General features: G+C 40.4%; 2 pseudogenes; both read left to right on the forward strand.

Moving 5' to 3' along the window:
* Window positions 1-1,484: 1,484 nt before the first annotated feature.
* On the forward strand, window positions 1,485-2,064 carry LOC123391398 (annotated as a pseudogene).
* Window positions 2,065-8,781: 6,717 nt separating this feature from the next.
* Window positions 8,782-23,127, forward strand: LOC123391399 (annotated as a pseudogene).
* The last annotated feature ends 864 nt before the right edge of the window (window positions 23,128-23,991 follow it).

A 23,991-nucleotide genomic window follows, 5' to 3' on the forward strand; every position in this document is an offset into this window, starting at 1 on the left:
CTAAATTTGTATTAACTGTCCCCATGGTGTCTACTCTTTACGCAGCATGTCGGAGCGTTCCCAAAGTGGAGAAGGAGCTTGCTCTCTCTCTGCTTGCCCTCCTGCTCTTACACCTTCCAGCCCATGTGGGTCTGTGGCCAGCTCTAAGGCTGTCCCTTGGATGTCAAGCGACAATGGCCAGGACCAAAGTGTACAACATCCCTGACTTCTGGGCCTCTGCCAATCATTCCCCACTTCTGAAAAAAAACTCTTAAGCAGAGATGTTTTCAGTCAAATCACCTATGCTTCCCACTCATGCCATGCGTAAAAGCAGAATGTTATTCACTTCTGTTTGATGTCACAGCCTTTCAATGTAGGCTCTTAAAGCACTTCATGAACCTTGTCTAGGTGCCAAGTACTGCCTTTCTTCCCCTTATCCCAAGGGACAAACAGGCACACTAGAATCAAGAACCTGACCTAGTGTCTGCCTCAAATGAGTCAACACCAAGGCTAGAAAGAGCTCTGAAGAGCAGATGTTCCAGCCACCCACTTACCCAGCCTGTCTTTGTTAGCTATTATTTCTACAAAGCTTTCTGTACCTTGGCAGGTCAAGGAGACTACACGTGACAAAGTAGTGTCATCACTTGGTGAGACTTATTGCGAGGTGTTCGGTGTGATATAAAATCTGTGTAAACTTGCTATTCCTTTTTCTTTACAAAGTCGACATAGTATTCTCTAAACTTTGCAATAGATGGAGCTGACACTTATCGGACTGGGCAAGACAATTGCAGGACCTGAGCTTTATGTAAAGCCTCCAGATCTAAACTCACAATAGAAAATCTCCATGTCTAATTGTTTGCTCTCAAGAGCTCCCTTCTATGAACAGAGATGTCGGTAATATTACATTCATCCCTCCATCAAATGTCAAATCAAAACTTTCAAGAGGAAATTTTGGAAACCTCTGGGGCTAACGATCAGGAAGTTAGTAGCCAGCAACCAGCAGTCATAAATCTCATGAATCATCTCGATGGTCCAAAGAGTGTCCCCAATGACCAAAGACTCCCCTCCGCTCTATCATCAGTGTCCACGAATCCAGTTTGACTACCTTCTCCCAGCTTTCTTAAGTAATACATTCCCTTTGAGGGGGTGATCATACTACCTCCTTTTTAAGGTTGTTACAATTATCCCATAGATTAACACATTGCTTAGGAAAATTTCTGGTCCACAGTGATCTTTCAATAAATGCTTATTTAGGGGAAAGAGGAATTAGGGAGAAGGAGATAACATAAAACATCTCTGATAAAGATGACATTACTCACTTGAGGACACAGTAGTATAACCAAGACTATAATTAAAGTTTCCAGACCTCCTATACACAGTCTGACCACGACCACAGGATACAAGTGCCCAAATGAATTACAAAAACAGCCACATGGGAGATAGCAGTATAAACACAGTCCAGGTTAAGAGAAAATTTAAATTTTGAATTTAAAATTCTCCTTTCGTCAGTCAGATCCCAGCAGCCGCTGCAGTGTCTCTTGTCTTTTCCGACTCTCCTTGCTCTCTCCGTTCATATCCGGAAACATGGCCTCTGCTGTGGTGGTCTCTGGAGGCTTCATCAAAGTGCTGGATGACATGAAGGAGTGAAAGTCATCAACACCGGTGGAGGTGAAGAAGTGCAAGGAGCTGGTGTTGTTCTGCCTGAGCGAGGACAAGAACATTATCCTGGAGCAGGGCAAGGAGATCCTGGTAGGTGATCTGGGCCAAACTGTAGAAGACAACATCTATGCCACCTGTCCGGACAGTCCAGATAAGGAGTGCCACTCTGCGCCCTCTGATGCAATCTGTAAGACCAACGAGACAAGCAGGAGGACCCAGTGTTTATCTTCTGCGTCTGAACCCCTTAAGAGCACAGAAATCTATGTCAGCTCCAAGAACACCATCAGGAAGAAGCTGACAAGGATCAAGCATGAATTATAACCAAACTACTACAAGAAGGTCAAGGACCACTGTACCCCAAGCAGAACAGCTGAAGGAGAGGGAGCAGACAATGCCATCGTCTCCCTGGAGGGCAAGTCTCTGTGAGACCCCCACCAGTCCATGCCCGGAGCATCTGGCAGCCCCAGACCTAACCTTGGGGATTGCAGACTTTCCCCTTCCTGCCAGACTAGAGGGGCTGGGGGGATCCCAGCAGGGGGAGGACAATCCCTTCACACCAGTTGCCAAACAGCCCCCCACCCCCTGGACCTTTTTCTTGCCTCTCTCCCTGGCAGTTCTGGCCTTCCCAAACTGCTTTTGATCTGATTCCTCTTGGGTTGAAGTAGGCCTGTTGCTCCCAGGCACCTCAGTTTTGCGGGGGGTGTTGTGTTTTTTAATGACACCCAAACACCCCACCTATTCCTCCCCTTTCCCATGCTACCAAATTCTTCCCACAGTAGCTGCTCTGTGCTTATGTGTTTTGTTCTGTATATAAATGGAATGTCGTAGAGCTGACTCCTTCCTTGGGCTATTTCCCCTCTGCTTTTCCCCTGGCTGCTGCCACTGATGGAAGCAGGAATAGGAAGGGAACGTCAATTAAAAATAAATAAATAAATAAATAAAGGAACACACATAATGATACAGACTCATTAATGGGAAAATAAATAAATAAGTTGGTTTAGTTTCCCAATGTATGTAATTATGCTGTATATTAGGATAAAAAATAAATTAAAAATGAGTTTAAAAAAATATATATATATACACACACCCACGCAGACATACACATAGAAGTTCCAATACTTTCTCATATCCAAGGATCATCTTGCACTCCCCACTGAGGAGATACCTAGCATTTTCCACCTAGAATTGTAGTTTCGATTCCACATGTCTACTTCTAGGCTGTGTGCTAGTGGAGGACAGGAGCAAAGCTGTGTGTGAAACTTTAGATTTATGTGTCATTGCCTGACATCATGTGAATACTTAAGAAATACACAATGAGTATTTCTTGTCTTCAAAAAGAATGTCTCATTAGGGTGGAAAGGAAGAAAGGGTGGTAGTAAGCGTCAGCTTTCATGGAAATCTGAGCTGATTCCAAAAGCCCCAGCTGAAAAGGAACTCAGGCCTCCATATTTCCCAGAGTTCCAACTACAGTGACTTATACATAAAAGATGCTCATTCAAAAATATGTTGATCTCTGCATCTGAGGGGAATGTACGCATGGCAATTGTTTTTTTTAGAAACCTGACTCATAAGATTTTAGATTAAGAGATGAAGATCACTAAAGTAGAGGTTGGGAATTATTTTAAGTTGCTCTATGGAAGCAGAACCCCTTGTCCAGAGCTATGAACACCGGCATTAAAAATCATAAGCTAAGGGGCACCTGGATGGCTCAGTCAGTTAAGCGTCTGCCTTTGGTTCAGGTCGTATCTCGGGGTCCTGGGATCAAGCCCCACATTGGGTTTCCTGCTCATGAAGGATTCTGTTTCTCTCTCTGGCCCTCCCTCCTTTGTGCTTGCTTGCTTGCTTTCTCTCTCTCTCAAATAAATCTTAATTTAAAATATCATAAGCTAAGAAGACATCAGTCATACAGAAAAAAACCATGGCTAATTCCATAAAACACAGCAACTTATTGTTAATATTTATCCTGTTGGAAAGAATTTAGATCCACCATTTTAGTTACACTAACACTGACAGATGAAAGATACAATACGCCAAAGTATTTTCTTGGTAAACAGAGAAGGACTAGAAAGTTTTGAACCCTAAGCTATAATTCCTTTACATTTCTACAAACTAGATTTGTCTAGTACTGAAAGTTAAATGTTCAAAACTGGAGCTTTACTTTAGTAACCGCTTAATTTTTCACAGTAATGCCTCTTCATGGATGTAAAATGGATGGATTTCACTTTAAAAAATACTTCTTTTTTCTTGTAGTTTTTTTTTTCTAACTGTAATTATTTTCGTGTCAGAAATATAATTGTACTCCATATTGAAAGCTAACCCAGTGGGGAAATAATTTTGCACAATTACAGAAAGTTTTAATAAAAGACTGATAAGTAAAGTTTTGAATTTTTAATGCATTCTGCAGGCGGTTGAGTGCCTTTTGCCATCTCTGTCACTTATCATTAAAGCTGTGTGAAAGGGAGACCCACCTGTTATACTTGACTTGATTGGCAAAAGTGTACCCTGACGAATAAAAGTGAAACAGACAAAAGTCAAAATGAAAGAAAAAAAATTAAAACCAGTCACAATTTCATAGCTAATTTAACATTAATGCCTCCCCTTCACCCAGAAAAATTTCTTTGTATTTAATATTCTGTTCTTACCTACTTATTAGCCTACCATTGTGAGTGTTAAATTCCTGTATAGCACACAGCAATAATTCATTTCTGTAAAAGCACATCCCATTTCTAGGGCATGCTTTTTGGCTTAATTTGAAAAAATTACCCTCGTTTGACAGAGAAAACACTTTAAACACGCATAACCTACACATTTATGTGCAAGCGAAATCCAAAGAGTGTAATCTATCTAAGCTTTCTGTGATGAAGGCATCATGAGAGCCATCCTGTGAGCTGCACTGAATTTGCTCCAAGGCTACAATTTGAAGTCTTCCTACTGGTGTATCTTGCTAATGTTTGTTTGTTTGTTTACCCTAGATGCTGCCAGACCCTAAACAACCCACCGAAATCTTCCTCCATTTCTTCAGGTCAGTGTCCAGTGAGCGGCAACAGCCTGATGGTCTGGGAGGGCTGAGGGCTGTGGATGGAGCCCCGCGGCCCCTCTTCACACTGGCACGGGCAGTCTCGTGGCAAACATCAAACTGTCACTTGGTTTCATGTGTCTGTTGTCTAATAAGTTTATTTTGGATCAGACTGATTCGCCAGCATATGCTCAAGATAAAATGTTCAAATGATGCAAAGTGGGATTTTCAAATTACGATCCTGAGCACTTTTTTTTTTCCCTTATCCACTTACATGTAATCTAAAAATAAATACCCAGGCTCCACCAGGATGTGACAACTTCAGCAAACAAAATTGAAAATAGCTGCCTTACAATCGTCTCTCCCTCCAAACGAAACAGGGGAAAATATACCTTTAGAGAAAAATACAGCGCCTGCTAAGGAACAGACGAGCTACTCACAGCAGGTTTGTGAAGAGAGGCACAAGGACATAAACAGCTCAGGATGGGTATCAAGCAAGAAAAAAACCAGCCAGCAATCACTGTGCTGAATCCCGGAAGGGGCGCGGGGAAGTGGTCACAGGTGATTGTCATGTGTGATAATTATTATTACTGTACACCTGCTCCTCCGCACTAATTAACTTTGGATATGCAAATCAGTCCTATTGCATCATGCCCCTGCTCTCCTCCCCTACAGATAAGAAGATGTTCAGCTGCTGGATTTAATTAGGATAATGAACGCCAGGCCCACGGTGGCTTGGCAGGGGAGGTGGGGGGGGAGCTGTGACTGACCTTTTCTCCCCAAACGTTGACATTTTCTAAGGCTTCTGAACACTCGAAGTCACCTCCATGGCTGGGACATTGATAGGAGCGGATTGATGAGGTGTCATTAGAGGAGAGACGCTATGGCCCCAGTGTTTGCTGGGAGAATACAGCAGGTGTTCTGACAAGGACACACACCATCACTGTTATTTGGCAAACAATTCTCTTGATTCACTAAAGTCAAGCATGCCAGCATTTCTTTATAAAAGAAAACAAGGCTGTTTTTCATAACCACCCAAAGGAGAGGTCATCACTAAATTACATTTCTGAATTACTTTTCATTTAGCATCAATATATTTAAAAGGTTTCTATTATTCCTCTCCCCTCATCCTCCTCCCTCTGCTCCCCTCCAGTCCCCGCCCACCTCGCCCTGCCCAGATTTCTCGTGGCATGTAAGCCGAAAACATTGCGTGACGGTAAGTTAAAAAGGGTTAAGTTTGTTCATATTAATCCCTACAATTCCCCTCCTGTAATATAAGGTAAGACAAGGGCTTCTGTGATTAAATGGAAAGAGGGCAGAGCAGTGTCTTCTTGTTTGGATATCTGGTCTGCTTGTTTATCAAAAAATTGTTTTCAATTATATATATATATATGTATATATACATATATATATATACATATATATATAGCCTTATTTGAATTTCAAATTCAAAGACATGCATACAAAATAATACTGAGGAACATAGACTGTAATACAATTCTGTTTCTCTCTCTCTCTCTCTCTCCCTCTGATCATTTACTCGGCTTTAACTTTTTAGCCATCTGTGTGTAGAGCCTTTCCTGTATTTTCCGTTCTGACAATGGAGTTTTATGTAGTCATAAAATAATACCATATTAGATCTCTCCTTTTTTCCTGCTCTCTTCTTACTGTGTTAAATTATAATAGAAGAATAACTTTAGGAAACCAGCCAATTTCACAAAGAGGCAAAATAAAAGCCCCTTGGTGTAGCTGAAAAATCAACCTGATCAGAGCCCAAGAAGGCAATGCTAATCCCATTTCTAAAGTAGAGCAGAAAGTTTCAAAAATTAACCAGGATTTAAAGGAGAAATAATAGAGGATCATTCTGTTTCTATAATCTTGATAGGTTGCACGTTGCATGAGGTTTCATCTAAGAAATCAGAGTTTTGTGATAGGTTACTTTTTTAAAAAAATATATATCCAGATGATCTATCTACTCTTTATCTCTGAAAAAAATCTCATTAATATCATAGGGCAAATATCATAATTACTGTGATACCATGTTGGTAGGTTAGAGATATTTAAATGGATCCTTTCTCCAGTATTTAAAAAAAAAAAAAAATTAGGTAGCCAAACTGGAGAATTCTCAGATAATAGAGACTCTCATCATCTAATATAAAGGAAAATAACAAGTGCATACAAAGGAAAAGACTAGTATCCTTTTTTTCTATGAAGTGTTACAAAATGTTGGAATTAAGTAGTCAGTGTTTGTCTCCTGTACCAATAGTTACTTGAATGCTATAGGTTACAGCTGGTTGCAATAGTCGTTTTTTTCTGATCACATCCTTTCATAATGAGATTTCAGCATACACCAACAGTTAACATTTGGCAAGGTACAGCTTTTAGAGATTATACACAGGGACTATTAACATGGAGCTAAACGCATCCCATAAAATGAGGGCGAACATCCTAAGTTTGCTTATGTGTGTGTATTTCTTTCTTTTTCCAGATCAATCACTTCGCCATTTGCTTCTTAATCACAATTTTACTTAGACTAGTTCTGCGAGTACTAGTATGGGTCCTTTTTCCTTCTTGCTCCTTCCTTTTCTCCCATGCGTTTCTCTTAAGCTTCGTACCTTCGGTCACAAGGCTCCCATAGTTGTATCTAGAACCATTTTGGGCAGCTCTGTCTCCTTCTTGTTTCAGTATTCATTTCTCTGTGAAAGCTTGTGCTGCTGATTTCATTAAGAATATTCACAAGTATGTTGGCATTTTTATTACCATCTTTATTTGTTGTCAATCTCAGTACTAGAGAATAAGAGCTGCTGAACCAAGAACCTAGAGGCAGCATTTTGGGGGAGGCAGCGTCTGACCATGGAGAGAAAAGCAGGGGCATTTCCGACTTTGTCCTTCCCTGGCTCAGACAACTCCAGCCCCAGACTCCTGAGACATGGGGCACTGGCTCTTTCACCCCTCCAGTGCTTGGTGTCAAAGGCAGAAAAGGTCAACACTGCCCCAGCCTCATGGCACGAAATTATGGTGGAAATTCACATCTAGATAAAAGATCTAATAAAATCAGAATTTATGGAATTAGGATTCAAAAGTCAGACTCACTAGTCACAACATTAATTTGGAAGATAAACTCTTTATTCCTCAGTCAGTTTCATCTTGCTGGCTGTGTGTCTTTGGGCAAGTTCTTTTCCTGAGGGTCATCATTTCATTTCTAAAATGAGGATAATAGTAGTACCCCACAGATTTCTAGTGAAGATTAAATGGGATAATAAGTTACATAAGTTTGTAATGCTCAGCTCATAATATATGTAAAAAACCACTGCCACTGTGTCTAATAACACACTGGCAAATGTATACAGTACCATATATGATTATATATATGTGTATATATATTCATACATATATATAATATGTATATAGAATGTTAAACTAAATAAAGTGTTATTTCTCCGAACTGCTTACCTAGTGTATATATCTCATCAGGGAATTTTCAGCATATTTCAGCTATTGTTTGTAAAATCCTTTTGCACCTCTATTTGGACATAAAACTCTGTGTATTTCAGTTTGAATGGGAGAAATAAATACTTATTTAAACATAACTACCTCTTTTTTCTATTCAAGAGATTATAGTAGCTAGAAAGTTGGATATAAATAGAAAAATGGAATACTAGGACCCTGTGACCTTTGCACATGTATTTTATCTGAATTTCAGAGCATATTCTTAAATTCTTTAATTTGAGAACTTGTGAACGTATCTACAGAACTTCATGAGTAGAAATCTTTGGGTATTCTAGACACTCTTCATATATAATTTAAGCTCAGTAACACAACCTATTATTTGCTTCGATTTTTATTTTCACTATCTGACCAAGTAAAGCAGAAACCAATGGCTTTTCTGACTTAACTTATTTTGTTTTTTTATTATTATCTTTTATTTTATTATGTTATGTTAGTCACCATATAGTACATTATTTTAAGCTGCAAATATGTTGTCCACTTTTGAGCCTATGCAGTTAACCTGAAATCTGTCACACAATGAAATTAAGCATTGCTTATTTTAAAGTGGAGGCAGCATGAATTAAAGAGAGTCAGAAGCCCTGGGCTCTCTCGTCCTGGCTTAGCTCTGAACACACTGCATGGCCTCTTGTGAATCACTTTGCCTTGATGATTCACATCCTGCTCATCCTCGAGGTAAGCTGACTCTGTCAGGGTTTCGCAGTCTTTACTGTGCGTACTCATCACATCGGGATTCTGATACAAGGAAGAGTCTTAGCAGCAGGCCTGGGGTGGGCCAGTGATTGTGCATTTTTAAACAAACTCCCAGGTGAGGCCAGGGCTCCTGGTCCACAGACTCCACTCTAAAAAACAAAGAGCTGGGTACATTCTTGGACAAATGCTGCATAGTTAAGGACTTCTCTATGTGTGTTCACAAAAAAACATGTCACGATGGCCTCAAAGAGGGATCCAGCACAATCCCTTACATGAGGCTAGTAGTGTATTCCCAAGCAGCGGTGTATTCCCATCCTCTTAGTCATCACGGCATTTCTGAGAGGAGCCTAAACTCAGAAAAGTTGAATCGCTGTCTCGAGATCACACAGTCATATTGCCAATACGTAGGAAACCCAGGAGCCTTGTCTCCAGCCAGCCGTGTTCACATAACCATGACGCCTTCCATGGTCCCCTTTGTGTCCACCAGGCCCCAGAAGACACGAGGCCTAACAACGCCTGATGACCTCATTCAGTATCATCCACAGCCCCGCACTTACGTATTTCCTTTAAGATACCTAAATATTGATAAAATCTAGTGGTTACCTGTTAGAGCCAACTTAAGACTTCCATTTTCTTCCACATCCTTCCATTATTCTAATGCTGCCTTCTCTTCACCAACTTCAGAAAAGCCTCTCTGGCCAGCATGTACATTTCCAGTTTCAATTGCTACAGTACACGAGTTCTAGATCTTAAAGGCCAAAAAGCATCTATTTGACTAAAGAGCTATAAGGCAGCCATAAAAATTATGGATCACAGAAATAAGCAATTAGTGTTATCTTCAATTGCTTTATTGGCAGTATTCACTCGTTAGAATAGAGGCAGCCGTAAAACAGATTGCAACATACTGTATAACAGCATATGGGATTTTACATTATAATGCTAGTCTCTGCCAAGAAGTCATATTTTCATTTGAATGCATGGAACAGATTATCACAGGGTTTCCAGCATTAGAAGTGGATGACCCTCACTTTTTTCTGTAGTTGTTGTGGAAAGGCAAATCCTGAGGTTACGCCTAAATGAAAATACACACAACGGCGAATCGGCCTCTGCTCCGTGCCTGCATCCTGGGCCCCTGGAAACTGGGCATGGCATGGAGCTCCGGCAGATAATAAAGTCAATCTCTAGCGTGGTGGATGGAGGGAGAGTTGAGGGTTTGCCAGTCTTCCAAACCAGCTGGCTCCAGTTCTGGAGGAAACGGCTCACCCGCCCATCTCATCACAGCTGAAGTGTCACAAAAGGCACCACGCGCACAGGGTTCGGAGATAAAACAATAGGAATAATAATACGAAGTAGAACAGGCTCTCTGCTGAACGTTGGGAGATGTTCTCCAGACGTCCACTCTGCCATTTTACAAAACGTGTGTGAGCATGTTTATACGTAGCAGATAATGTATGTACAGACCTTCAAATACATAGACCCTGGAATGTGTTTTAGCAGGCCAGCCTCTCAGGAATCACCCACAGGCCAATAGTCAAAGAGTTTCCCCAGCCCTTTGCACACTTGACAGGGTCCAATATGGCACACCTGGAAATGCGGCTCAATGCCCACTCTCCTGTTTCAAGTTGGAAAAGGAGTAGGGAAAAGTACATCGAGCAGATTCTCTTTCCAAGATCAGCCTGTGATATAGCAAATGAAAGGCTTTGAAAGGCAGGATTGCTGAAAAGGAAGCTTGTGTGGTTTCAAATTAGAAGTCATATTGTTGCACTCACAGTTGATCAAATAAATATTAATCACCAAATGTATTTATGTCACTTCTCACGCAATTGCAATATATTTCAAATGTGTTTTTAAATGGTGGATAAAACACACTGGGAGGGCAAAAAAAAAAAATCTCCTTTTACAGAACCTCAGATACTAGGCAGCTAGAGGCATATGTAGTAATTTACCAGAACAAAGGAATATGTTTGAATTCGTTTCTGTGTGTTTTCTGCTATTTATTCAAATCTAGTATAATCCAAATAATTTGATAGTCTTCAGAATCTAAGTACAATGATGTCATGTTAAAAGTAAACTTTAATCTGACATGTTAAAATGAATTAGTGCATTCACGAAATTTTTTCTAGTCTCAAGTCTGTAGAAATTATACAACTGTAGAAAAATTAATTGTAACGAAAATTCTCATAATTTTTGACAAAGATTATCCTCAATGATTACAAATGCAGTTAAATGCAACCAAATGATGCAAAAAAAAAGTATTGAAAAGCTGCAGCTTTTGATATCCTTTGGTTACTTGAACTAACATCTTCAGTTCTTAATTTCCATATCTGTATGTTTAAGGACTCCTCCCTTTCTTCATAAAGGGAATTGGTGAAAAGATGATTAGACTAAAAATGCAAGCGTGTTACAACCTAATCTTGCCTATGCTATGTAGTAGCCTGTGTATTGATCCACCGTTTAAATTCTGTGTCAGCTGTCATGGATTCATCTGGAACATTGCATAATGACCATAACACCTAGAGCCTCCTTCTAATCTGAGCTTACAGATTTTTTGAGGTACTTCTCACGTGATTAGAGTAATTTCTCATGAATGAGCACCTTGTCTTCTTTTTAGAGTAAGAAAAGTTGGTAGTTTTCCAGGAGCCAAACTAGGGGGGGCCTTTGACAAACTGAACATGAAAACAAGAACCAAGACAGTGGCTAGTTTATGCTTTTAGAAAATGCATGCTGACAGACTGAGGGTGTTTCACCAATGTAGAACGTACAGTGAAACATCTGCCTTTTGGTTCAACAGTATTTTCCTCAATAGCCCACCAATTTTCTTAATTTGGCAGCTGTGGTCTTGTGATTGAGGCGACCTTATTATATAGAAATGTTGAGAAGCAAGCTGTTCCTTGGGTCTGTAAAGTAGAAAACTCAAGGGATTACATATTTTTAAAATGTCAGTGAACATGTGAGTGTGTGTGTGTGTGTGTGTGTGTGTGTGTGTTTCACCAAAGAGGGTCTCACTGAGTCAGACAACAGTGACACCAAAAGTTAATGGAGAAATGTTTTTTAATATATTTATCTTGTTATGTAGCCATGTTACTTAATTCAGCATTGTACAAAACAAACCAACGATGAATAATATCTTGCTATATAATGACTAGTTTTTCCTCTCCTTGCAATAAAGTAAAGCATTTAAGAAAAAAAAAAAAAAACCCACAAGCATCTCAAATAGCCTCTGCTTTGCTGCAAAAAATAGACTGTGATGAGAGTAACTCTTCCAATCAATTATGCAGCATGGTTTTAAGTGAGGAAAAATTTCAACATACGTATCACTTCAAAATATATACAGCATGTATCTATATGTACAAACTGCGTAAATTTTGAAGGGCTACGAAGCATATATTTTGCTACACCAAAGCTCTGACTGTTAAATTGATTGCAAGAAAACTATAATTTCTTTTGCTGAAAAACTTGAGCAATATGAATCTTACTGGGATTATTTAAACTCAGTGGTGTGTGTATACATCTATATGTGTGTGGGTATAAACAACAGGATTTCTACAAATTCTCTTCAGTAGGCTCAGAAGCAACTCCTCTAACTAAAATATTGCTCTGAAATTGTTTCCTTTCAAAATGACTATAGTAAATGAACATACTTCGAATTCCACAGTCGATACATATGGACTCTGAACCTGAGCCCCATAGGGGAGTCACTTAATGTCATTCACTCCCTTTATATACATGCAGGGTTAGTGAATGGTCTCCCTTTAAGAGCGCCCTCTAAAAGAATGATCTGCCACATTAGCCAGAGCAATGTGACTTCGACTTTTATATATATATATATAAATTTTTTTTTTTAATTTTGGCTGAATTCAAGAATGAGTCTGTAGGCTAAAAGAATTGATCTGTCACAAAGCAACAGATTGCAGTTAGAGACTGCCAACAAATCATAAGCAACAGTAGGTAATGACTAATTGTAACAGGAATGAGGGAACAGAGGGTGAGGATTGTTTCAGAAAAGGTAACGGGAAAAAATGATCTTTCCCAAAAGAAATCAAACATTTTTGTTTTGATATTTGTTGTTAAATCAAAGAACAAGCCCAGACCTCTGGTCTTCTCAATAGTTCTTACTGATGCTGATCAATTTGACAATTTCTAAGAGATTTGTGATTTTCCATCACAGGTTGTTTTTTCTGTTCTCTTATTCCTGTTAATATTATTCTAAGATGCACTTTTGAGGTTTCTCAATGAATTGCTATTTTAACACACTCTTTGGAGCTACACAGTCTAAGACTTACAGAAAACCTTAACCATGACTTTCACTTTGTGGTAATGAATATACAACATGATCTTAAAAAAAGGATTGGGGGGAGGAAAGGGATTTATGAAGATTTACAAGGTCCAAGAAATAGAATGGCAAGAACAATCATATCCATCTTTTTTATTGATTAGAATGTTGCAATTTTTAATTATCTATTCAATCTTACTTCCTCAGATTTTCACAAAATACTTCTTTCTAATTATCAATGTACACAAACATAAATTTGTTTACAGCAGAAACTTAACCTTTTAAAGCTTTAATTTATGAAATTACTTGGAGCTTGAGGTGCTTAAAGAAATTAAACTTTGCACTAAGTTCAAATGCTTTGGGGACATTCTGTAACAACAATTAAGATTTTTTATGTAGTTGAAACAAGAATTTTGTGGCTGGCTGTGACTGCAGAAATTACAAAGCATATTAGGTCAAGTATAATATATTTTTAAATGTTATCTATTTTGTTTAACCTTAAGTTTTTATTTTCAACCAACAAAGGGCAACAAGATTGCCCATATACATATTCCAAATGTAAAAATAACAAATTCCTTAATTGATGTTGTAGACTAGTTACCCCAATCGTTAGGTGATTTAACCTATTTATCTCACTGATACTCTAATTCCTATTTTATCTGATACCTTAATTATCTGATACCTTAAATATCTGATATCTTAATTCCTATTTTACACAGATACTGTAATTCCTAAATCCTCTGCTTTCTACATCGTATCTAGAATTCATGTCTATTTAATAACTAGATCTGATAGTCTTTGCCTCCGCCTTACTCAAAGAAGAAATAAATAAAGGAAGCTAAGAACTACCCTTCTTGCTTAAGTCAACATTGATAGATGTCCCCAAATTGTTTCTCAACAAACCCAACTCTTCCTTTGCTGGAAAAGAAAAGAGCTGTTTCAGAATGTCAAATTCCAAAACAATTAGCCATTAAAGTAGAGACGTAGAAAAGAGAAAGTAGTATTTGCAGAAACAAATATCAGAACCAAATTCAATGGGAGGAGGATGAAAAATAATGCACAATGAGCTCTAGATCATTGAAGCAGCACGTCTGAGGGAAGAGAAGGAGCTAACGGCACAGGAGATGCCCTAAGGACAGCAGGAACCTTGTGAGAGGGGCCAGAAACAAAAAAAAAAAAAAAAAAAAAAAAAGAATAGTAACAGGAAAAATTTAAAGCTCTGAAAAAGAAAAGTAAACCCTTATCAGAAACCCATAAAACACCAGTAGAAAATCAGAACTATACTTTGCTAAATTTTAAGTATTTCCCTCTAATGTTCCTCTTTCATGCTCTGATTCTTTAATACTGATAAATAGCTCAGTCTAAATCCAAGCTGGTAGGGGTCAATAGGCTTGGAATTTCCCATCTCTACGCATAATTGGTACGCACCTAAACCATTCTTCTGTTTCCAAGTATTAGGATATTTGGGGGGGAAAAAAAACATGTATATTGATAAATGAAAGTCCCCTAAAGGTATTCATATTTACCATCAAACTGTTTGAATCTCTCCCAAGGGGTAAAGTACAGATGACTTCATGCTCCAGATTTCAACCCATTATCACCTATATTCTTTACATGCAAACACAGAGCAAGGGCCCAGCCACTCGACAGTGGTAACCCAACTCCGGCCACACTCAGACTTCAGGCGGTGCTTAGGGACTGCTATAGCACACAGAACCAAATGCCAGGGTTACAAAGGGCACTCAGTTCACCAGGTACAACAGAAATACCACCAGTAATTTTCAAGGACTGATGAAACACCCCCCAAGGTGAACTCCTTCAATCATTTATTCATTTGTTCGTACATGAATCATTTGTTTATTTGTTCGTTCAGGAAATATCTAACAAACATCTACCTACCGTGTCCCTGGTACCGTACAATGCTATAGCCTTGTGTCTTAACATTGTAAATACTATACATATATTAGGGAAAATAATATCGTCTGCAACAATACCAATCATAAAACTTGAATTACCACCTCTTTTTCCCACATTCTGAGTATGCCTGGGCTTTCATGTGGGACATGTTTATAACTACTTGATACATTTGAGTCATTTCAGGTAGATCTCTACTTACACAGAAATACTTCATTTAATAGTCAAGCTATAACATAAGCTTACGTGAAACATTGTCCTCTTAAAATAAAATATTCCTGGAAATACTTCACCTTAATATGAGTGAAATCACCTCTCAGCCCCTCCACCAAAGGAAAGAAAGCCTAGCATGAAAACACCGGAATACTGGGTTAGAGTAAGGCACTGAAAAGGGGAGACAGAGGTACAGGAAAACAGACATGGCACCCCCATTTCATGATGGTGTCCAGGACTAGCTTCACTTCTGCTCCAGGATGAGTATTTCAAAGTAATTCAGAATTGAGTGAGTTGATTATTCATCTTATTTGTCTTGCCCAAGTTACTATGTGAGATTTCCCATAATTTCATTCTATAATTCGAAGTGCAATCCTTCCAATTGATGAATTTATAGATTTCAGCCAAAATGAATAATTTCTGCTTCTGTTTTCTGTTTGTATCACCAAACTGCAGGCTCAGATTAGACACTGCCCTACATATGCCCTTCTTTCTATTTTCTCTAAGTTTGCTATTATTTTTTTGAGGTGTTTTAACCAGAACTGCATATTCTATTACATACAGATTCAAGTTCATATGTACAAATATATATCACATATTTCCAATATATATTAAAATCACTATTCATATATATATATACATATATATATGTATATATATATATATATATCTACAGCAGAATGTTTTCCTCACAAAATTAACTTAGAGTAATCTTAAGAGTTTGGTCAACATCATTATTCCATGTGTTAAAATAAATAGGTAACTGATATACTTTCTATCAATAATAACTACAAGCACAATTTGTGGCAGATTTTGACTAATAAACTCAAAAATTACAAATACTTGGCAGAAACCTGACTACAGTGATTATTTGATGTAAATTAAGAGTTAGTACTTTAGCTAGTTTTTTTTTTTTCCCTAAATGAGCTTGTTTGTAAATGTTGGTAGTTGATTTAATAATTGTTTTAAGAAATGACCATTTCTTTGGAAGGCCCATGTGGAAAGAAAGCAAATCTCAGATTTAATCACTCTAGGCCAAAATTCAAACTTTCCTTTGGGCTGTGTAGACTCAGACAGGATCATGGCATAATTGAGCATTTACTGGGAAAAATTTTCCAACCAACCCCCAACTGTTCCCTTTTACCATCTCAGAAATCACCAACTCTGATTTTAAGGACAGAGAAAAGTGGATGAGGGCCCCCAGGTTGCTATTGATAGTAATTCTCACAGGATTCTTAGGCGCATCCTCGGTTTTTTCAGAGGGGACCATGGCTCTTGTACCAAATTTTGTGTGCCTGTGGTTCCTTCCAGTTTACACCATGGCACATTCGACTTCTCTGTGGAGCTGTCCTTAGCCACGGCGACCTCGGTTCCTGCAGGTGACAGTATGGCTTTCTGCTGATTTATTAAAAATCTCCCGTGTTATGGCTCCCGTGTACTCTCTGGAGTGCGATCATGTGACCAGTATAATCACAATCTGTCTCCCTGCTAACATTTCTCTACTTTGGTTATTTGTTTGATAAAGTGAGGAGCTTCCCTTTTGTTGCCCTTCATCAGAGCTTAATGTCTTTACTTTGGGATCAATATACTTTATGAATAATTTTATTTCCTTCTATTTTTATGGTCTTTTCTCCTCATTATCATACTGAGTTTATTAGCTGGTGCTGTCAGTATCTCTACCCTGTCATATGTTCCTGAGGTACAGTAAATATCACTTGTGTTGTAATTAATATGCACACCCTCTGCAGTAATTAAAGTACAGACCCCTTCAACCAGCTGAGCTTCCTACACTAATTCCACCTTATCTTCATAATGAACTTATTGTAATCTGAAACTACTACTGAATATTGTTCAGTAAGGCTGGAAGAATGAAATCTAACGAGATGCAATAATATTTGTGAACATGTTAATATAAAAAATGAATTTAATTAGTCTAAATCTAATTAAATTTCCCATACAATTAAAAGCCTCCCCTTCCTTCCATTTTTAAAATCTAACAAATGCCACATTATTGCCCTTTCAGTTATTTCTACAGAGTAGAAGAGTGGACAAGGGATTGTTTTTCCCCTAGAAGATACACACACAGGAAAGCTCACAGGAACCAGACATTGGACAGTGACATAGTAGGGAAATAACTGAGTCCCCCTGAGGAATTACTATCTAAAATAGAAGACTTACAAGATTTAGACAAATCAAAAATCTGACCTTTCTTAAAAAACAAAAACAAAAAAACTCGAGCAAAATAGTTTCTCAAACTTATCAAAAAAAATCTGTGAACCAAAAAACAAGTCTTAAAAATGCCTAATGCCACACGCACTAATGCAAGGGGCACTGAGGCACAGTCCCTGTCCCCAGGGAGCTTATATGTTCATGAAAGAAAGACCTATTTCAATCCTGTAAATATTTATTGGGCATCTTCTAGAAATAATGGAGACAATAGGTGTCACAGAATGTCTACACAGGATGGAAAAGGAAAAGTCTGGCACTAAACTCACACCTTGAAGAACAGGGGAGAGAACATTCTGGGCAGGACACTAGCTGCTGCTGTACAGATTCAGTTTTGCTGGAGAAAAAAGAGTCTGTGTAAGTCAGGAAAAAAAATAGACACAAAAAACTAAATCAAGATACATAATTGGCACAAAGGAGAAGCATGGTGAGGAACTGCATGCACATTTAATAGTACACTTACGCTGTCAGGAAACATGTCAGCGAGAAAAGTGCATGCTGGAAGGACAGAGCTGCACTAGGCAGACAGCTGGCAAACAAGCCCTAAAACTGGGTGACGGGTCAGGCATGACCACAACAGTGCCAACCAGTGGGATTATTTCAAGGAGGAAAGATGTTACCAAAAGGGTAGAGCCCTGCTTCTTTAATTATTCACAGGAATGACTTGGATCTTGGAAGAAAAGAAATCATTCCAAGACTGTAGATGAAACTAAATTAGCAGGCAGCACGGCATTAAGTACCAGTAAACACACACACACACACACACACACACACAGAAAGAGAGAGAGATAAATGTATCATCTTGAGAATTTAGAAGTGGTTTAGTGGTCAAAACACTTGTCACTGAGGACAATACATTTATTCCCACAGTTGTTTTCTTGTTTTTGTTTTTGTTTTTTTAACTACCCTAGCTGATGAGAGATTTATAAGACATGTTACCTAAAGGATCACTTGGAAGGAAGTTACCAAGTTATGTCATCCTTCCAGAAGTAGAATCTAAACTCTACCCTTTCTTGGCACCCGTTCTGGCACGCTCAGGGCAATGATGGATGGGCTCCCCAAGAAAAAGCACCATCTCCCATTCTACTGGACTTGAAATGAATTCAGTTGAAAAAGAATAAGAAGCATTTAGAGCAGCATCAATATGACATTCTCTGCAAAATTATCAGGGCCTTGCTTTTAGGCATGAAATGTCCCTTGGCCAGAGTACCTATCCCTGTGCCTAAGGGATACCACTACCATTGCTAACACCACATAGGATTCTTCCACTGCCCTGCCCCAATTTGGTCTAAAGCGTCTCCCTTGAAATGGCCCTTTTTTCCCTTAATGCAGTAAGTACACAGAAGTTTGAAAACCTAGAATCTTCTCTGGCTATCCCCTAATATAATACAATGAAGACAATTTAAATTGTATGTAAATTACAGCAGTCAGAAGGCAAAGAGTTCTGAGTAGAAATAGGATAATCTAGGAAGTTATCCCAAAAAGCAAACTTCTGAGAACTCTTTGCAACAAAGAGCTTCAGTGATGAAAACAAATAATATGTTGAAATGTATTGCTACAGCTATGCATTGCAAATCAAAGGACCTAAAATAAAGTGAGGCATTCTCTAGAAGAGTGCTCACTATATTTTAAGGAAGATTTAAATGTGCTTCAAAAGGGCAGCATGGAGAAAATGAAATGATACTGATACCAGGAATAAATTACAAAGAAAATCTGGGCTGTTTTGCTGTTAAAAAATAAAACTAAAACATGTTGACATCTACCTGATAGCAAATATGTTCACGTTGAACCTGACCATCAAAGGGAACCTACGTCTATGTAGAAGGAAATCTGATAAGAATGACTAGAGCTCCTAGAAGATATACTTTTAAAATTCCTGACTGAGAAAGTTTTGGTTATGCCCCTGAAAATCGGTGAATCCAGAATGTCAACCCCTTTTTAGAGAAGTCAAGAGAAGTCAAGAAGTGGGTGTCTGTGTCTGTGTATGTATGCGTTTGGATATATGAGAAAGCAAAAACTGGAACTCAGGAAAGGAAGTAACATGACATTTCCTTCAGTATGCTCTTCCAAACTATTAACTGAAGATCTGATCATTTATCTTAATTTAGGCTTCTTCATCTTCAAGCTCTGTGTTCTGTTCATTGTAGGAGTGAACCTGATGCTGAAGGATAGTCTCAACGGGCAGGAAAAGTTCTAAAAATTTTAAGCAAGTGTTGCTCATAAGTCTGGATTTCTGAAAATTGTTCATGTGAAGGATGGGCTTGGCTTTGTAGCAAATATTTTGTGACTCATGATTTATTTTGTATACTCAGCATAGCTTGGGAGCAATGCTAATGTTTATGGATTATTGCGCTAACTTGGAAATTATAGTGTAGTATTTGTAATTCAATAGGAGCTTTCTTAGAAAGCAGATGTACTTATATTTGCACATTGGTGAAGTTAGTGACAAAGTGTAGGAACCAAAGCAGTAGACAGATGTCAACTCCATGCAGGATTTTTGCACCTGTGATGTGTGTGTATGTCGGAGGGGGGGGGTCAATTTCAAACTTCCATTTGGTGATATACTCTTGATTCAGTAACAGCTTGTAGGCATGTTGTGTTCATAAGGAAGTGTCAGTAAGAAAGGTTTCGTCATGAGCCTCCTGGTGTCTTCTCTAGCTCCTTTCATCAGTGTGTTTATGTACTGGACCATCAATCCCTTAACATCACCCAGCTGAAACAAAGAATCAAACATGACAACTTAATGATAAACAAGTGGAAAACAGAACATGCTAGGATGCTTACCTGAAAAACTTCCTTGAAGGAAACCACTGATGATGAAAAGAAAGTTTATATATTCTTTAATCATTTAATACTACTGACATCGGTATAAAACACAAACAGCAAATTCCTCCTTCCTTTATTTCCACAGCTACTGTAGTGAGTTTGGTAATGTACATAAAACCTCTTAATCTACTGAAAGTTAGAATTGTCATCATTTTCTTCTGTAGTTATCACTTTTCTTTGGTCCTAAAAGCCCTAATTGTATTACAAGATGTCAAAGCAAAACCCCAAACTCCAATTTGCCTTCCTTTCTTTCTAGGCTTAACTGAATGGGATCCTGAAATTAAATTTCCCTGGTTTGCAAAACTCTCCTCTCAAATTAACACAGAAGTGATTAAAGGCATTTTTAGGTATAAGCATACCTATTTTTAGGTATAGGTATATCTCAGCTACTGTTTTAATATGAAAATGACTTAGAAATTGGTAGATATAACAACTATTGTTGGTATGAACTAGGGCATGTCTCGTAGTATGGATAGCTCAGGTAGAATCCATCTTGAATACTCTTATTCTTCCAACTCTCTTTGTGTCTAGCTTCTGTGTCAAATAAAGACTTAGGCCCAAATGCTCACTGGATGCCTAGCGTGTGTGTTTGTGGCAGCTAAATAACCTCTGGAGAAATGGTATAGTTAAAATATAGAGGGGCACCTGGGTGGCTCAGTGGGTTAAAGCCTCTGCCTTTGGCTCAGGTCATGATCCCAGGGTGCTGGGATCGAGCCCTGCATCGGGCTCTCTTCTCAGCAGGGAGCCTGCTTCCTCATCTCTCTCCCTCTGCCTGCCTCTCTGCCTACTTGTGATCTCTGTCTGTCATATAAAAAATAAAATCTTAAAAATAAAAATAACACGTAGAAAAATTATTCTCCTGTATGTATTCAGCATTAAGACAGATATTCATTGGCTTACCTGCTTGGCCCCTTTCCGCCAACATCCCTGCCAAGCCGTGGGCCCATGTTGTAAGCTCTGGCGAGTTGCAGCACCCCCAGCCAGCTTCCAGCACCTTGAGCTGGTCTGTCACCAGGGGCCAGAACTTGGCCCAGGAGCCATGGTGATGAGGTCTGCTGCGGAGCTGCAGTGAGGGCCACACAGTGCAGTTCTAGGACATCTCCAGCCATGGCACCGTGGCCACAATACAAGCTTAGCATAGCTATCCTCTTCCAGGAGGACTGCAAGCATGTCCATAGCCTGGCCAGTCACAGGTAGGAGATGACTGGTCACCCTTCTGCAGTTTGCACCCAGAGTCTGTGGCATTCTGCAAGAACACAGCCCAGATGGTGGTGATAGGCACTGCAGGCTACGTGTTGATGCTGGAGCTAAGCAACCACTAGAGCAGGTGGTCAGCGCGGCTAGTGTGGTCCTCCTCCAGGACCACAAGGGCTTCACATATTAGGGCCACCAGTGGCTGAGCTCTCATTCTCTGGTTTCCAGCCCTATGTGCTGGTTCAGTGTCTGCCATCAGCTGCTGTCATATCCGTCATGCTCCATTTCAAGTGATGCCTTGGGAGCCTTGTAGCCTTTTGCACCAGTCATGGCTATGGCCTCTTCAACCACCAGTGCTAAGAGCCCTTTGCTGGCCAAGTGCATCCTTCAGCTGCAACAACCCCTTGGCCACCGAGGGGCTGTGCTCCTGGGCGAAGGTGCTCAAGAGGTCACCGTGCCAGTCTTTCCTGTGCAGCCATTCACCAGGAAGAGCCACGTTTCTGGCAGGAAGCGGCAGCTAATGCTCACCTCAAGTGGCAGGAGGTCCACGGGTGGAGCAGGCCTGCCCCGAGGGCGAGATGGTGATGCTCACGCAGCCCCGCAGTGAGTGAGCCCTGCTGGCTGAACAGTTCCTCTCCGGCATCATGCGCTGCCTCTTCTTCCCGACACCTTCCTTGGATATGCAGCCCACTCTGTGTGGTGCGAACTCTGGCTCCACGTTTGCCTACGCGATGGCGGTGCAAACGGCGGGCACAAGGCGGGCACGGTGGGAGGAGCCAGCAAGGAGGTGTAACCTACACACTGCGCACCCACGGTGCGGGATGTGTGTGACCTCGTGCTGCCTGCCTTCTGGGTGGCGTCACCGGACCTGGTGCAGGTCCCTGACATACAAGGCGATCACGCCTTGCACACTGCCTCTGGGGAGCAGTTTAAGGTGTTCAAGGTGAGCCCAAGTGAGCGCCGAGTTCAAGGTCAAGACCGACCACAAGGACTGTTGCCTGCCCAAAATGGCACTGGCTGCTTTTGCCAGTGTGGCCGATAAGGCCTATACGAAGACCTTCCAGGCCTGCCTCACCAACCTGAATGCCATCTGTGTCTTCTCTGTACCTAGTCCGTGCTTGCAGAACCACTATTCCTGCATCTGGAAGGAGAACATCAGCGTCATTTCCTTCTACATGTTCACACGTCGGAGTCCAGTCTTTTACCCGATTTTCCCAGTCGGAATCTGAACACTTCTCCTTAAGTGCCCAGAACATGACAGAGCTGCTCACCTATCTGGACATTAGCAGGCTCCATGATCCCGCCCGTGCCAGCTACAGGTTCCCAGAGTCACCCAAGCTGAGCCAGGCCAATGGGACCCCGGGAATCATGCTGGCCCCATGAAACTGTCATGGGAGCCCTGGTCCTATCCACAGCAAGGCAGCAGACAACTCTAGAGCCACCAGAGGCCATCCTGTTGCACATGTCCATGGACTTGGCCACCAGTGTTTGCACCACACCTGGACACAACAGGAGATGGCAGGATGAAGACATGAAAGACTTCATGGGCTCCTCTGAGGATTCCGAGAAGAATCTGGGGAACCTAATGTAAGAAGAGGCTCAAGCCTGCACTATCTTGGTCAAATGAGGAAGGAAGGCGCGCTACCAGCCACCTGCCTCACTGAGAGCTAGGATCCAGCATCCCTGGCTCTTGTGTGGCCCTTCCCTTGAACAAATACCTGCTAATCTGTGGGCTCCAGTCAGATCTGCCCACCCCAGCCTCAGAGTGTGGGCTCAGTACTCAGCCCAGAGCTTCTGGGGCAGATTCAGACTGGCCTCTTCAGAGGACCTAGTGCCACAAGGAGAAAAGAGCTGAGGCTAGCAGGTATGCCATCTCCTGTTCTACACACATCCAGCCTCAGGATGTGGGCTCAGTACTCAGCCCAGAGCCTCTGGGGCAGATTCAGACTGGCCTCTTCAGACTACCCGGGGGCCTAGCACCACAAGGAGAAAAGAGCTGAGGCTAGCAGGTATGCCATCTCCTGTTCTACACACCATTCTTCCCACCTTCCTTTACAAAGAGTATTTTTCTAATGCCTGTGCTGGGCCTGGACAGTCATTTCTAAAACTATTTTGATACTTGCTCTTGAGCCAGCTGCCTCCCACATCCAGCCTGTCCACGAGGGCCCGCAGTATGTACATATCCATATATGCGACTGGGAGCACCTCAGGGCACACAGGTCTAGAACCTGTTCTGGCGAGGGGCTGGAGGGCAGGATAGGTTTCCCTTAGATGGTACCTTGGGGTCACCCCTTTTTTGTTAAAATCTGAGTTTTAATGTCAAAAATACTGATTTTTTCATATCGAAAATGAAAGTATATAATGACTCTTAAAGGGGGGGAAAATGAGAGTACCAATAGAATGAGCCAGAACAAATATTTTAGTTATGATTTTTACATTCCATGATTCTCTATACCCAGCATTGCTACCCAGAAGGTTGTGGAAGCTATGG

This window comes from Mustela putorius, unplaced genomic scaffold (assembly GCF_011764305.1).
Source record: "Mustela putorius furo isolate JIRA1106 unplaced genomic scaffold, ASM1176430v1.1 tig00000224_pilon_pilon_pilon, whole genome shotgun sequence".
NCBI classification, from domain to species: domain Eukaryota; kingdom Metazoa; phylum Chordata; class Mammalia; order Carnivora; family Mustelidae; genus Mustela; species Mustela putorius.